This window comes from Helianthus annuus, chromosome 13, assembly GCF_002127325.2.
Source record: "Helianthus annuus cultivar XRQ/B chromosome 13, HanXRQr2.0-SUNRISE, whole genome shotgun sequence".
In the NCBI taxonomy this organism is placed as follows: Eukaryota; Viridiplantae; Streptophyta; class Magnoliopsida; order Asterales; family Asteraceae; genus Helianthus; species Helianthus annuus.
The window spans coordinates 165,763,062-165,779,266 of record NC_035445.2 but is presented as its reverse complement, the minus strand read 5'-3'; the positions used below and the strand labels follow the sequence as shown (position 1 = coordinate 165,779,266).

General features: G+C 36.6%; 2 protein-coding genes, 1 long non-coding RNA gene and 1 pseudogene across 4 annotated transcripts in view; 2 read left to right on the top strand and 2 right to left on the bottom strand.

Moving 5' to 3' along the window:
* Positions 1-2,098: 2,098 nt before the first annotated feature.
* On the bottom strand, positions 2,099-4,218 carry LOC110900289. Of its 2 annotated transcripts, XR_002570892.2 has the most exons (4): positions 4,093-4,218; positions 3,472-3,883; positions 3,221-3,332; positions 2,099-2,349 (listed from the first exon to the last, which is right to left on the bottom strand). It is a non-coding gene; the product is annotated as an uncharacterized LOC110900289 (long non-coding RNA). The 2 variants fall into 2 exon arrangements; XR_004876538.1 differs by having other exon boundaries at positions 3,472-4,218.
* Positions 4,219-7,116: 2,898 nt separating this feature from the next.
* LOC110897521 (UDP-glucuronate 4-epimerase 2-like) overlaps positions 7,117-16,205 on the top strand; it is a 49,385-nt gene continuing 40,296 nt past the window's right edge. The window contains exon 1 of the mRNA XM_035981735.1: positions 7,117-7,225. The gene's annotated coding sequence lies outside the window, so the exon portion shown is untranslated. The remainder of the gene's footprint in view (positions 7,226-16,205) is intronic.
* Positions 9,232-11,271, top strand: LOC110902318 (annotated as a pseudogene).
* LOC110900282 (putative disease resistance RPP13-like protein 1) overlaps positions 11,671-16,205 on the bottom strand; it is a 52,757-nt gene continuing 48,222 nt past the window's right edge. Inside the window, exons 4-5 of the mRNA XM_035981730.1 lie at positions 12,103-12,217; positions 11,671-11,809 (exon numbers count right to left, since the gene is read on the bottom strand). The gene's annotated coding sequence lies outside the window, so the exon portion shown is untranslated. The remainder of the gene's footprint in view (positions 11,810-12,102; positions 12,218-16,205) is intronic.

Sequence of the window (16,205 nt, the reverse complement as noted above, 5' to 3'; positions counted from 1 at the left end):
CACGACCCTTTCCATGATGCAAACTTTCAAACTGATTATTTGTACTTGCCATCATGAGTCCTCCTTGATTATTATCTTCTTGCTTGTCTTGACTTTTGAGACGTTCTTCAAAAGCTATTATTCTTCCCACTGCTTCTTCAAATGGCATTTTGTCTATTTCCGAATATTGTTCGATATTTGCCACGATGGGTAGGAACTTCTTCGGAACGGAGATGAGTAATTTCCTTACGAGTTTCTTGTCTTTGATAGTGGTACCGAGAGTTTTAAATTTGGCTTTTATACCACTCAACTTGCTTGCGAAACTACTTACTATTTCGTTCTCATCCATCTTTAGAACTTCTAGTTCGCTCCTCAAAGTTTGTAGACGTGCTTTCTGAACCATATCTGCTCCGAGATAACGAACTTTGATTGCATCCCATACTTCCTTTGCTTTTTCGTATTGCGCAACTTGCATCAAAACATCTTCCGATAACGTTTGGAAGATAAGTGCTTTCGTTGTGTGCGCCTTCTTTTCATTTATCCCTTCCGTTGAAACAACTGTTTCCCAAAGACTATATGCCTTCAAGATTGTTTCCATCATAACTACCCATTGGGTGTAATTCGTCTCTTTCAATTTTGGGCATTGAAGAGATACATTCCCTTGCTCGTGGAGTGTCGTTGCGTTTCCATCTCTTTCTGTCATGCCTCTATTCTTTCTCGCCTTGCTTTTCTTGCCTATCTTGCTTATGATCGGATGATCCCTTTCTTGACCGAGTAGATCAAATTTCTTACTTAGTACTTGCGTCTGGCCAACTTGCTAACCAGGTTCTTGCGTTTCTGACCGACTTGCTAATCAGATTTTTATGTACCCTGACCCACTTGCTAATCAGGTTCTGACCGACTTGCTGATCAGATTCTCGCTAACTTGCTGTTGCGAGTGATAAAAAAAATATCCAACCAACTTGCTAATTGGACTTAGTTTGATCGATCCGCTGTACTTGCTTTTCCCTGCTTTGACCAAGAATGGTCGTTTCTTGCTAGACTGAATCGTGATGATTCGACGTGCTACTTTCTATTTTGAACTAAACGATCCGGAACTTGCTATTTGAACCAAGAATCGGTTTGACTTGCTAGAACTGATACGGGTTCGATTTCTTGGAAATTATTAAGGTGTTTAGTATGTGTGATATTGATAGCTAATGATAGGGGTGTAGATATTGAGAAAATTCACAGCTGTTTATACTGATTTTATATGTTCTCGGTCAGCATATTTTAACACTTCTTTTGTTTAGTACTTTTTATTATATTTTATGGATTATAAATTTATAAATTAATGTCAAGTTGCCTATTGTTAAAAAGAACTGTTTTATTGCTGTGTCACACCCATAGCCCGGCCGATTAAATAATTGTTTTATTGAGCTGGAATGACAATAGACTAATATTAAGTTTGCATAATTGGCAAACTTGACCCTTCAACTTTGTTTTAGTTTTCATTCAATGTTTTAATATTATCAACTGTGAATCAAAAGGCTAAATGCCTTTCATTTTCTAACATGATTTAGTGTAAACGAACACACAATTGCATAGTTATACCACCCCCTTGATACATGTTCCCAGTTTAGCCACCTAAATAACTTGTTTTATGGTTAATTCAGTGAAATGAAAGAAGTTAAAGGAGCTTTGTAACTCCAAAATCTAAAATCATTGTCCCCTTTCTTTCTATATAATATGTAATCCGATGACCTGGTTATCAATTCGAACTTGAAAAGTCGTTATTATAGACATGGTTTTAAAAAACGGCTGAGGCGTGCGCCTCAAGGCGAAACGCCCAAAAAACAATTCTGAGGCGCGCCAGGGGGTTGTATTGTATGTGCGCCTCAGAAGGGCTAAGGCGCGAAAAAGGCTGCGCCTCAAGTGCACCTCAGGGGTTTTTAATATTTGTTTTTGATGATTTTGACTTTTTGTGTTAATAAAGGGGCTATTCCTGTAAGTTTTAAAATGAAAATAAAGGGGCTATTCCTGTAAGTTCCGGCCTGCCACGACATGCAAGATTAATAGCACTAATTTATATAAAATGACCACTGATGATGTTACATGCTTCAAATAAAGGGGCTATTCCTGTAAGTTTTAAAATGAGAATAAAATCGGTAGCTTTGACAAAACAATAAGAACAAATCGTGCACTATACACTTAGAAAAATGGCATAATATGAAGTAACTCTTACCTTTTCACAGTGTCAACCACATTTTGTAAGTTGGCTTGGAAGTATTGGAGTACAACTTGCAGATTCGTTTGTAGAAAATAAGTTTAACTGCTTCATTGAATGTTGGTTGTTTTGTTGTACTCTGCTATTTAGCTTTGTATTAATCTCTGCAAATTTTAACATAATATCAGAGTTACGTTATAAAGACCTAAAAGCAAAGGGATTAAACAAACTGAAATCCGATTAAGGCACGTTTGCCAAAACTTTCAAAGTGAAAATCAAATCAAATCAAATTGTATAATCACCAAGTTGGAAGGTTGTGCTTTTAATCTAAAAAACAATCACCAAAAAGACTCGGTTCATAAAGCTGCAAAAAAGGATAATAAAATTGGCATCCAGTTAGGGAATGTGTTCTAAAGCATTCAAAGCTAAAACCATTTGAACTAATAAAACGTGTTAAAAATCAAATGAATAAACAAGTAACAATCCTATCTGAACCTTGGTTTTAAAAAGCGATAGGTGCACAAAAGCGACGAGGTCTAAAATTGAGGCGCGAAGCGCAAAGCGCAAAAGCGGTGGGCTTTTCATACCCGAAGTGCAAGGTGTTTATATATTTCTTTTTATATATCCCATACATGTCCCTTAGGTTTTAACTTCCTTTAACCTATATATAGCTATAAATAAGGCTTTTATACCATTTTACTTACATGTACAAGTCAAAAAACCCAAGGTACAACTTTTTCTGCAGAAAAACGCTCAGATACATGAGGCGCCCGCCTCAAGCAAAAAAGCACCCAAAAAACCCAAAAATCTGCGCCTTTTGGGCGCTTCTTGTAATTACACAAGGCGCTGAGCGAAAAAACCCCGAAGCTGCGCCTCGCGCTGAGGCGCGCTTTTTAAAACCAAGATCTGAACATTGATATCCAATTATAGCACAGGCCTTGCATCATATTCAAAAACTTGTATTGTGGATGCAAAGAATGAGTTGGATGTGAATACTCCAACGAAAGACTAGTAGATTATGTAACAACTTCTTACATGACAAAAGGTGTTACAAGTTCCTTTTTTGGTCCCACTCTCAAGTAGTAAGCAGTCAAGGATTATTAGAAACCACTATACTCTCATTCCTCATTCAGTCCAATAAGGAATTCTAGAAAAACAAAATAAGTAATTATTAGAAAAAGCGCAATAAATCCTCAAAAATTCTAGATGAAGTAAATAATATAAGGATCCCAACAAATCTACTTTTTCTGCAATGTAATTTATTTGAAAAGGAGATCAGTATATACCGTGAAGGGAAGTTAAAAGAAGGCATTACATATATCACATATTTTTCCAAATAAACCGTTTGTCATGCCTTAAAATTTGCTGCCTGGATGAAAACAAAACAAAATATTTAATTTATGCATATTGAAAGAGTCTCTTGTGTTGATGTAGGGGATATGAGAGATGATGGGCCTGCAGACTATAGTGGGAGCCTCTTCCATTACACCTTTCTTCAAGATTTCGGTTTCCATCTATACTTGGACGGTCTATGATAAAAAGACATTTTAACAAGATGAAATTCTATAGCCCAAGGTTGTTGGTGATCACAGACACAATTAATTTAATTTCAACAAAGGTCAGGATGTGTGAGTCAATACGCAAACAATCTTGTATCCACAGCTCGGTGAGGTGAACCACGTCATATATCCACAGCTTCTGAATTAAGAAACATGAAAATGCTTTGTGATACTACCCCCAATTTGGATTTATTAGGTTGAAAACAGAGATATAGATACATATAAATTGAACCAATATAAACGGGTTAGTACATACATGAACACGTATATGCATATATGAATTAGAAATTCATGTAAATAAAGAAACAGGCATTCTACTTATAACTGAATTAGGTTAACAGAATTTACATGGACCGCTCGTCATGAAGTTAATGTAATTACGGGTATTACACCTTCGTCTCTCTCTGTGGTATGAATAATAATATTCTTCTCCGACGCCGTTTCAATTTCGTCGGAAGTAATTCCGGTGGTGGTGTATTCGTCAGAACCGGCATCGGCGGCATGGCAGCCGGAAGTGACCTCCATTTGTCGGGAAGATAAAAGATTAACAGGTTCGAGTCACACACTCACACATATGCTATTGCTACTTAAGTTGGGCCAGCCCACTTCTTAAACAAGTCCACATAAGCCCAACTTAATATTAATAGATTTATTGTACATGTCACTTAAACCAAAGTTAGGATTAGGATCAAATACAAAGGATCCTAATTGTAAGAAGTATTTGAATAATTTATAGAGTGACAAGTGTCCAATAACCTAAAACTAAACCCACTACACAAAAAAACCCCACTACAAAAAAAAAAAAAAAAAACCCTTAAACATCCACCACCACCAAAAACCTAAACCCCCTCCCCCCAACCCCCCCCCCCCACATCACCCACCCTAATTTTTTTTTTGCCGAGGGGGTGGGGGTGGGTGTTTAGTTTTTTTTTTTAGGTTTTTGGGGGGTGGGGGTTAGGTTTTTTTAGGTTTTTGGGGGTAGGGTGGGGGTGGGGTTAGTTTTTTTAGGTTTTTGGGGGGTGGGGGTGGGGTGGGGGGGTTTAGGTTTTTTTTTTTTTTTTTTTTTTTTTTTTTTTTGGGGGGGGGGGGGGGGGTTAGGTTTTTGGGTGGTGGTGGGGTGGGGTGGGGGTGGGTGTTTAGGTTTTTGGTGGTGATGTAGTGGGTTTACTTTTAGGTCATTGGACACTTGTCACTCTATAAATCATTTTTACACTTTTTACAATTAGAAGTCTTTGTAGAATAACTTGACCCACCAAAGTTAATCTATAACACTTCTTTAGAGTTTAGAGTGCCTTTACTGTTCTCTCTAGTAATGATAATAACATTAAATGATAATGTTTTTAATATTTTATCTATCTTTTAATTTGTTTTTTTTTCCCAATAACTTTCCTTCTTCAATTCTTTTAAAAAGTCTATAGATGTAGTGATGTTTAATTTTTGTGTCTAAAATTCCGATATAGATTTTACAGAAAACAAAGTTGTACTTAAAATAATATATCTTTTTTTTGTATCGTAAAATATTTTGCGTTTCGGTACCAACCGGACAAAGTCAATACCGTTCCTGATTTTAATTTTTATGGTTTCTTTTATTGGTATGGTAAACATTACCCAATATCGTCCCAAACTAAATTGATATTGACCGAACAATGGTTTGTGGTTTCGATATGTCATACAAATTGGTTCTTAAACTATACCGAGTACTGATACTGTAACAAACTGTACAGAGGCCCCGATAGAACATTTGTATAGGTATTCATTATTATGGTTTGGATCGATGTAAAGATGTGGCAATATCCTTTTTGGAAGACAAGTATTGTGTAATATAACGTGATACTTTTTTAGATAGTTTTTTTTTTCTAATTTCTTTTTGGTTGCATCGCACAAGAGAGTTTTCACTAGTTTGTTTGGAAATGCATTAACATTATAATAATATATTGCTTTTAAGTCTAATATTCTTATGTTATATTTGATGTTTGATCATCTAACAGGTGTCAACTTACACTTTTTTTTAACGGTCAACGAACTCAATCCCAAGCATTCTCGGAGCAACCACTGGATAAACGGAGTATTCCGAGAGTAACCCGAGTCCACCACCAATTCCGGGGAAAACCCGGTAACCCACCCGCCTGTAGGCACGACAGTGAAATTACCGCCAAAACCCGTTTGGCTCAAGGATCCAACCCAGGTTTCCCTGGGTATCCTATCATTGCCCACTAGTGCCTCACTCTGCACCAAATGGGAGTCGAACCTGCATCTCTTAAGAGAAATGCAAGCCCTCCACCACTTGATCTAGAGATCATTGGCCAACCTACACTTTTCAACTATAATAAAAAAGTTAATTTGATAAAATCAAAATTGACGGTTTATCATGATTTTGGTAATCAAATATACAAATGGTTGACCATAGGTTTGTAAATGAACCAAACGAACATAAACGGGCATGTTCGTTGTATACATATATCTAAAATAACCAGTTACACAATATTTAAGTTAAACTGTTAAAATATACATTGCATAGTCTATGTAAATAACTCAAATCATAAAGTAAAACAAGTAACACTTGATGAACAAACTACAGAATCACATGTAATATGTAAGTTAGGTTAAGCGAAGTTACATTGAATGGATGAAAATTAGACTTGAAGTGATATTGTTGGTCATGAAGTGAATGGAAACTGTACTTACAACTATTACACGTGTCTCTCGCTATGAGTAATAATATTATCCGACGCCATTTTGATTTTGTAGGAAGTATTTCTAGTGGTGGTAGTGTGTTCTGATGGCGAAAGCAATTGGATCAGATCAAGTTGGGCTGAGTCCAACTTCTTAAACAAGTCACTTAAGCCCAACTTAATATTAGGAGTTACCGTTAATTGACTATGTAAACCTAAACTTGTAAAATTCATAAAAAGGTCATTTGATAATGGAGTTACTAAAATAAAATAATTAGTAAATTGTGGTTTTGGTCCTTGTGGTTTAGTGGTTGTTGTTATATTTTACGAATTCAAATGTTTTGCAATTTACGTTCAGAGTTTTATTTTATTTTATTACGATTTTGATCCACCACACTAAACTTCATCCAACTTATACAAAAGGAGCAATTATATATACCCCTACAAAGTTTATAAAGTACATATATACCCAATCCAAAATTTAATCTACATATATCCCCTTCCTAAAAATTAAAAATTAAAAATATCAAATATACCCGGTTGGATAGAGTTAGAGGCTGAGAGTAAAATTAGAAAATGACTGTTTTTTAAGAATTATGACAAAATCGTTAAAATGGCTAAACCACGTGGTGGAAAATGAATGGAAGTTTACTCTATAGTAAATTTTAAAACGCCGACGCTTAACTTTTGAAAACCACAGCCCTTCCCTGTTAGGCGAGTTTGGTATGGATGAGGAAAACACTGCTGGACTGGAAGAGAGATTCAGTTGATTGATCCTTCTAATCTGTTGCAATTGTTCTTCACATCAGGTGCGTTCGAACCCCCATAATCACTGTCCCCAAAAGTCATTTATACCTCCGTTTTAGTTACTGTTTTGATTTTAATCTTTGCCCCCTTTGTGGGTTTGTTTTTAATCGTAAATTTCTGCTATTTGTGACTAGGGTTTTCTTGTTCGCGGTTGATTTATGAACTAGAGGGTGTTTTGTGTTCAGTCTGTATGGTTTTTAATCGCAGATGTGAAATTGGGGACGTATGTTGCTTGTTTCGGGAGAGATTTTAGCTGTTTAGTTTACATGCACACCAGGTGTTTGATTTAATGCCTCAATGAAAGATGCCCCTTTTTGTTTCAATTTCTGAAACGACTTCGTTTTCAGTGTTTGACTACACTACTAATCATTCATTCATAAGTAATTGGGTCGAATTTGCCACCTCTAGCTATAACCGAGTCACAATTGCTGAGTTGTCACATATGGTTTTATAGATGGTTATTGTGCTGATTTTTTATGGTGAACTATGAAGCTTACTTTTCTTGTGGTAATGTTACAGTATAAAAAGAATTCACACCTCCATATGAAAGTATTGAAAAGAAACTTGAACAAGCTTATGATAGAAGTTGTAAAATTCAGAGACTTAAATGTTAGTCAAGCTCTGTTTATCTATGAAATTAATAGGTAAAATGACCAAAACAAGCATTTAACATTTTATGGATGGTGTTGGTGTTAGAGTAAGGGGTTATAACAATAATTACATTGCATCTTCTGTAGATATGTTTACCTTCTTTTAAGAGTACACTTTCATGTGATTGACACTACCACATTAGAACTTTAGAAGAAAGGGTATAATTTTTTAACTATTTTTTTAGTTAGACCTTCGATAATCTGGAATTGAAAGTAAGAATCAAAGTCACTTTTTTTAACCAAACACTAAAAAGTCAGTTAAGCTGGCTTCTTCTTTGAGAACCCACAAAGAAATTAGCGGTTACTCGATAACAAATAGGCTTACATGTATATCTGAATAAATTAGAATATTTCTTGGTCAACATGATCCCTTTGACCCGTATTAACCAACCCGTTTCTGGCCTCCACTGGTGTATAGCCAGTTTTTGTTTGTTTAGCAAGTGTAATTCAGAAAAGTTTTCAGTTCTCTAAAGATGAAATGTTTTTTATATATATATATAAATTTAGTTGTGGGGTTTGGAGAAGGAGAACATGCATGCTTGTCATTTCACTCTGTCTAAACTTTATAAGTTATTATTTCTTTTAGTTTATAATTTATGCATCACTTTGATAGACAGTACATTCCAGCTGAACTGAGGGAGCATAAAAACTCTTAAATTGACGTTGACTTTTTTCAACTTGTTTTACTGCTTTGGGTCAACTGGCTTTGTTTTTTTTTTCTTCATGACTTTGTGCGTATGTAGCGTAAATTTTTTAATAAAAACAGAAAATTGATCATGTGTATTGCTGAGCTTCTTTTGTATACTAGATCGACATTCATGTTGTAACATCCAGTAGATCATTTTTCATGTCTAAATTGGGGATGAGTACTAAATTAGGGTTCTTGAACCTAAAAGTCGAGGTTTTTGATTTAGTTCATTCAAAGAAAAAAAGTTTGTAAATAACAGGTTATATGGATGTCCATATATACCTAGACTCATGTTTATAACCAACTGGGGTAGCCTAGTTGGCCACCGACACCCACCTCTTCCCAGAGGTACCGGGTTCGAGTCTTGGGAGTGGCATATGTCGCCCAGGTTAAGAACTCGGCATGGGTAAGAACTTGGTCGGGTAGCGGCTCCCGGAGTGAGATCACTCCGGCGGTTGGGAGGACCGTGCACTATCCCACCCCCCCCCCCCCCCCCCCAGACTCATGTTTATCAACTAATTATGTTATTTGTTCATAAATGTAGAACTGTAGTTTGATTGCTGTGTATATATTTTTATGTTCCATCATATGTACTGTGCATATTGCTATAGAAAATGTTCACTTAATCTGTTAATTTGACTGTATCTTTGGCAATGTTTTAAATACCGGTATGAACCGGCCGGTTATACCGGTTAAACCGGATATCGGACACGAGTCCGGTACGATAAAGGCCGATAAAACTCGAATACGGTATGTCTTATGTACCGGCGGTAAATCCGGTTCTACCGGTTCAAACCGTTGAACCGGTTTGCATCTTAAGATTTGATTTCTTAATTTTAATAAAATGCGACATTAAGGTAATATTGATCTTCCATATTTCCGGTAATTAACCCAGTGTCTTCTATTCCAATATTTCATCGTTATTGAAATTGTTACTTATCTCGTACAATGCAATATTGTTTATAATTAATAAAAATATTCTTAAAATGCTTAATAGTTTACAATAAAAATAGTTGTTTTTAGATAAAACTATGATCAATTACATAAATCCAAGTTGAGATCTGATTGAATTTGTATTTTTTGGAATTTATAAGGTTAATTAGTAACCCGGTTCAACCGCCCGATACAACCCGGTTCAACCGGTTGAACCATTTTAGAGCCCAACCCGGTATGACTTAAAAACCGGTTTTTAAAACATTGATCTTTGGGATACATTTGGATCTTTTAGGCTGCTAATACTCTGTTAGTTGTTAGCTGTTATCCATACAAACCCTATAGGTACTTCAATGTTCAATATCCACATTTTCATTTTATTAAATTAGATTACTTTTTACTATTTATTTTATTAATATACAACGCCTTAATACTTTTTGTGTCCTAGGTTACATTTCTAATATCACTATCTTTTACATGGCCACTCACTCTCTGTTGGATTAGGTTAAACTGGGAGCTGTGTGTGTGAATATTAGTTAATCCAGATGAGAAAAAGACAGTCAATTCATCAGTCAACATCCGATTGAAAACAGGGTACTCTGTTTTGGGCATCCGAGCAGCCGGTTTCGTCGGAATCCACGTCAGTGCCGCCTTGAAATGCTGTGTTGACTACGTTTTATGGTTAGATAATTGGAACAATTATTACGATCCTACCCACAAAAGGGCGTCAACATTTGTTGGAAAAAATGGGATTTTCATTGTGGAAGGGGACATAAACGACACAGTTTTGCTGACCAATCTCTTTGAGGTAATACATTTTACTCATGAGATGTATTTAGCTGCACAAGCTGGTGTTAGATACGCAATGCAGAATCCAAATTCATATATTCATAGTAACTTTGCTGGTTTTGTTAATGTTCTTGAAGTATGCAAAAATGCAAATCCACAGCCTGCAATTGTTTGGGCATCTTCTAGTTCTGTTTATGGGTTGAATACAAAAGTACCCTTTTCAGAAAAAGACCGAACGGATCAACCCGCGAGCCTATACGCTGCAACGAAGAAAGCGGGTGAAGAAATCGCGCATACATATAATCATATCTATGGGTTGTCTTTAACGGGTTTGAGGTTCTTTACGGTTTATGGACCGTGGGGTAGACCGGACATGGCTTACTTTTGCTTCACTAAAGATATCTTGAAACGAAAACCGATACCCGTCTTTGAATCAGGTAATCATGGAACGGTTGCACATGATTTTACGTATATTGATAATATTGTAAAGGGTTGTTTAGGTGCTTTAGACACCACTGAAAAGAGTACAGGAAGTGGTGGAAAGAAGAAAGGAGATGCACAGTTTAGAATTTTTAATTTAGGGAATACTTCGCTGTGCCTGCTTCGGATCTTGTTAGTATTTTGGAGAAGTTGTTGAAAGTGAAAGCGAAACGACGTGGGATGAAGTTGCCTAGAAATGGTGATGTCCCGTTTACTCATGCAAATATTAGTTTGGCACAAAGGGAGTTTGGGTATAAACCAACGACAGATCTTAAAACCGGGTTGAAGAAGTTTGTTAGATGGTATGAGAAGTATTATGGTTCGGGAAAGAAGAGTGATCATTGAGGCAAAAATTCAATGCGGACTCGTGTTGAGATTTACATAAGTGATAATTACGTATAAGATCTTCTCAACTGACTGTCTTATTCCAATAATAGACTGACATGTGATATCTCTTGTTCCTTAACGAGAAATCTTTATCAATCTTCACCAGATTGGTGGGAAGTTCCTTTTATTTTCATCAGATGGTAACTTGTCATCAGAAGCACATTCCACTAATTCTTCATCAGTTATAAGAACCTCTTGTAACAACTCTAGGGGTTCCTTCAGTGGCAAGTCTTCTTCATTATGAACCTCTTGTCAATAATAAGGCTCCCTCCAAGTTAACAACCTAAATAAACGTATAATTATTTAAATCAAGATCCATACGTTTTTACAAACCAACGAAAATAACTAAAATCAGGGAATACCTTGAGTTCAAAATCGGAGTTCTAGATGGCGAAATCGGGTCCCGTGAGTCGGGTTTTGTCTATTGCATTTGTCCAAGCGTGTGGCGACAAGCATTTGTCCAAGCGCGTGGCTCGTTGAGACGTGTAACTCCACATGTGATGAAATTTATGCCCTTTTCAGTTTTAAACCATTTTCTAGCTCACTTCTGTGTGTCTAGTTGCTCCAAATACGAGTCTGGTAAATCATGGATCAACTCCATATCACCATCAACGTAAAGATTAAGCATCATTTGTTACCTTCCACCTAAATATTCCATCCTAGTAAACAAGTGCATATGAAAAACTGCAACATTTGTATTACTTTTGAATGCATAAATACCATTTGCAATTATTTTAATTAAAAAAAAAACTATACTATCATTGAAATCATATGTCTTTTGTTGACATGCTAATTATTGATAATTATTTTTAGACAAAAGGAGCTTTTGGGTTGATCCAACGCGTTCCATTTTGAATCTCTTACTCAAATAACTACCACTAACCATGTTGATTAGTCAACGGCCTAGTTAAGTCGAAGTATGAGAAATTGATAAAGATTTGAAATTGCATACCATTGGAACTGCATGATACGAGTCTCGATAGTTGAGTTAAAATTTGCATGAAGATACTGTATCGTTTCTAGGCTTTCTTCACTCGTACTATTTGCAAATTCTTCAACGTCTGTGACTTTGGATGTCAAGGGTCAAACAACACACTTTGACATTAGTGGCCAAACCATTGTTTTGAAAATTAATTTTAACAAGAATATAACCATAACACATAACACCTTTTCAACACTATTGAAAGAAAGTTAGACTACTATAAAAATTAGTATATTTTTTATAATAGTAGTTAAGACTGGAAGGTATGGGGGCCGGCTGATGCCCGGCTAGGCCCGTCGCCGGACCCCCACACCGCCCCCTGGGGCTCGGCTCGGCACAACCGGCCACCCACAGCCGGGGTAGCCGGACCACTTTCTCCTCTTGCCTCTCACATATACCTATACATACACACATATATATACATAAAGGGGTTCATCCCCCACCCCCTAGGTCCATCCCCTCCAAGCCACTCCTACGTGGCGCCTACGTGGCGGCTCATCCCCTCCAAGCCCATCCTCTCCATACCCTTTAGTCTAAAACATTAACTAGAGATGAGGTTAAAAGAAATTAAAGTGTTTGCATGTCAGTCCAACAATCCAACCTGACCCGACCCATTTCAACCCTTACTAAACATTTATGAACTATATATATCTCATCTAGGTTTGATCCTTCAGTTTAGTATACAGATCATGTAACCCGACCCGATGCCATACCTGAAATCGGTTTGACTCAAACTGACCACAACCCGACCCAAACCGCCAATTTGTGTATCAAATCCTACTCTGGTTACTAAAACCGGTTTGGAAATCAGGGCCGTCCCTAAGAATTCTAAAAAAACTTTGGGCCCTCGGCGAGTAGTGAAAATTGAGCCCTAAAATATGTATTTTAAAAGAACTATCTATATAAAAAAGCTTAAAACATATATATTAAAAATCATAGTTTTTAAAATTTATGGCCACGGGAGATTTTGCTAAACACCCAAATAAAGACTATGAATTATGAAATAGTTTATGTTGGGCTAAATAACATTCCTTAATTGGAAAGCTGTTGGGCTTCCAACACTAAAACAGGCCCAAACTAGAAAGAAACCAGCCTTTGAAAATATATAAATAATTAGAGGTTTGACGATGTTAATTGTTACCTGACAGGTCGCCCAAAAATGACAGCCGTCGACGAAGTCATCGGCTGTGATGGCTTTATAAATCCGATATGATGTGTGAAGATGGTGATTTGGTATTCACGACAGGAAATCTGTTTTCAGTGACTATGGCAGAAAGAGGAAGAAGGTAAGGGTTATTTATTTAAAACAACGTCTAGTAATATTTAATTAACATGTATGTACCTTTCTTTCAAGTAGTCTTCAATGCGAAGGATGAGGAGCCTCTTCCTTCACACCTTAGCTTTAAATTTTGGGCAATTTTCAATGATTGGGTATTCACAGCAGGAAGTCTGTTTTCAGTGACTGCAGAAGAAACAAGAAGAATGTAAGGGTATACGGGGTGTAAGCGGGGAAAGCAATCGGTGACCCCATTCACCTATAGGGAACACCGCCGCCATCCCTTGGGTGAATGGGTGAGAGGAGTGAATTGGTGGGGGTTTCACCGAAGAGAGGGGAGGAGAGAGAGAGGAGAGAGAGAGGAGAGAGGGAGTTGCATCCAATCAATGATTTTCTTTTTCTTTTTTTTTTTTTTTTTTTTTTAAAAAAAACCAATTCACCTAAGAGGGGAGTGGCGCCATCAAATTGGGGTGTTAGGGGAGTTTAAGAGGGGAGTTGACGTGGCACACGGGGATTGGTTTGGCGTAAGAGAGGGGACTCACCTATTAGGTGAGCACCCCCTTCACCCTAAGGTTTGTTTGAAACAACGACTAGCAATAATTTCTATGTAAGAGACAATTGCTATTTAATTAACAACTACCTTTACTAGTGACTTATGTGGATTTTGGGGATATGAGAGATTCGGGGCCAGTAGTGGGAGCCTCTTCCTTCACACCTTTCTTTTAATTTTGGGCAATCACCATATATTCTCAAACTCAAAAGTACCTGAAGTCTATTTGGATTTTGGGGATATGAGAGATGAGGGGCCAGTAGTGGGAGCCTCTTCCTCCACACCTTTCTTTCAATTTTGGGCAATCACCATATATTCTCAAACTCAAAAGGGAAGGCAACGACGATTCTGGTAGATCGTTCACCTTTGGACAATTGTCAATCTCCAGATGTTGAAGGGATGTGAGGTGTTGGAGTCCCCTTGAAAGTGATGAAAGTTATGCCCTTTCCAGTTTTAAACCATTTTCTAGCTCACCTCTGTGTGTCTAGTTGCTCCAAATACGAGTCTGGTAAATCATGGATGAACTCCATATCACCATCAACGTAATGATTAAGCATCAATTGTTACCTTCCACCTAAATATTCCATCCTCGTAAACAAGAGCATATGAACATTTGTATTACTTCACTTTTTTTTAATTACCTTTTAATATGTAAAATTACTTTTGAATGCATAAATACCCTTGCAATTATTTTATTTAAAAAAACTATACTATCATTGACATGATACGTCTTTTGTTGACATGCTAATTATTTTTAGACAAAAGGAGCTTTTGGGTTGATCCAACGCGTTCCATTTTGAATCTCTTACTCAAATAACTACTACTAACCATGTTGATTAGTCAAAGGCCCAGTTAAGTCGAAGTACGAGAAACTGATAAAGATTTGAAATTGCATACCACTGGAACTGCATGATACGAGTCTTGAGAGTTGAATTAAAATCTGCAGAAGATACTATATCTTTTCTCGGCTTTCTCCACTCGTACGATTTGAAAATTCTTCAACATCTGTGACTTTGGATGTGTGTTGTTGATATGCAGAAACATCTTCTTTCTTCAACTCTTGTCAAGGGTCAAACAACACACTTTGACATTAGTGGCCAAACCATTGTTTTGAAAATTAATTTTAACAAGAATATAACCACTATTAAAAAGTTAGTATATTTTTTATAATCCTAGTTAAAACATTAACTAGAGATGAGGTTAGAAGAAATTAAAGTGTTTGCATGTCAGTCCAACAATCCAACCTGACCCGACCCATTTCAACCCTTACTACCATTTTTCTTAACCCATGACTCATCCACCCATAATTTATGTAGGAAAAAAAGTTTATGCTTACTAGAACTCATCTTGTCCGTTGTTCATTTGTTTAGTCTTCGTCTGGAAACTCATCAACCACTTTGACCCTTTTACTCTAACTTAGCCTTTGGTGTGATAATCTTAGTCTTCAATCTCCGTAAATTCCTTATCACACTTTATAGTTCACAATACAGCCTAGATTGCCTGTCGCGGAGAAAGAAATGTGACTAAGCGTCATGCCTAGAGTGAATGAATATAACAAAATACAGAAACATACAAGTCTAACACCAACATCATATACAAGGTTTTAATGTATAAGAGTGAACATTACAATTATTTAGATAAAATCCCAAGTTCCCTAATTATATTAGGGCAATCTTTTATTTTTTGTTTGCCAAACTAATATTCGTTAACTTCTGCACATTTATGAACTATATACATCTCATCTAGGTTTGATCCTTCAGTTTAGTATACAGATCATGTAACCCAACCCGACCCAAACCGCCAACTTGTATATCAAATCCTACTCTGGTTACTAAAACCGGTTTGGACTGGAACCTGTTTGAAAAATATGTATAATCAGGATCGCCCCTAAGAATTCTAAAAAAACTTTGAGCCCTGGGCGAGTAGTGAAAATCGAGCCCTAAAATCATATTTTTAAAAATTTTTGGCCACGGGAGATTTTGCTAAACACCCAAATGAAGACTATTATGAATTATGAAATTGTTTATGTTCGGCTAAATAACATTCCTTAAATGTAAACCAGTTGGGCTTCCAACATTGAAACAGGCCCAAAACTTTGAAAATAAATAATTAGAGGTTTGACGATGTTAATTGTTACCTGACGGAAAAATTAAAGCCGTCGACGAAGTCATCGGCTGTGATGGCTTTATAAATCCGATATGATGTGTGAAGATGGTGATTTGGTATTTACGACAGGAAATCTGTTTT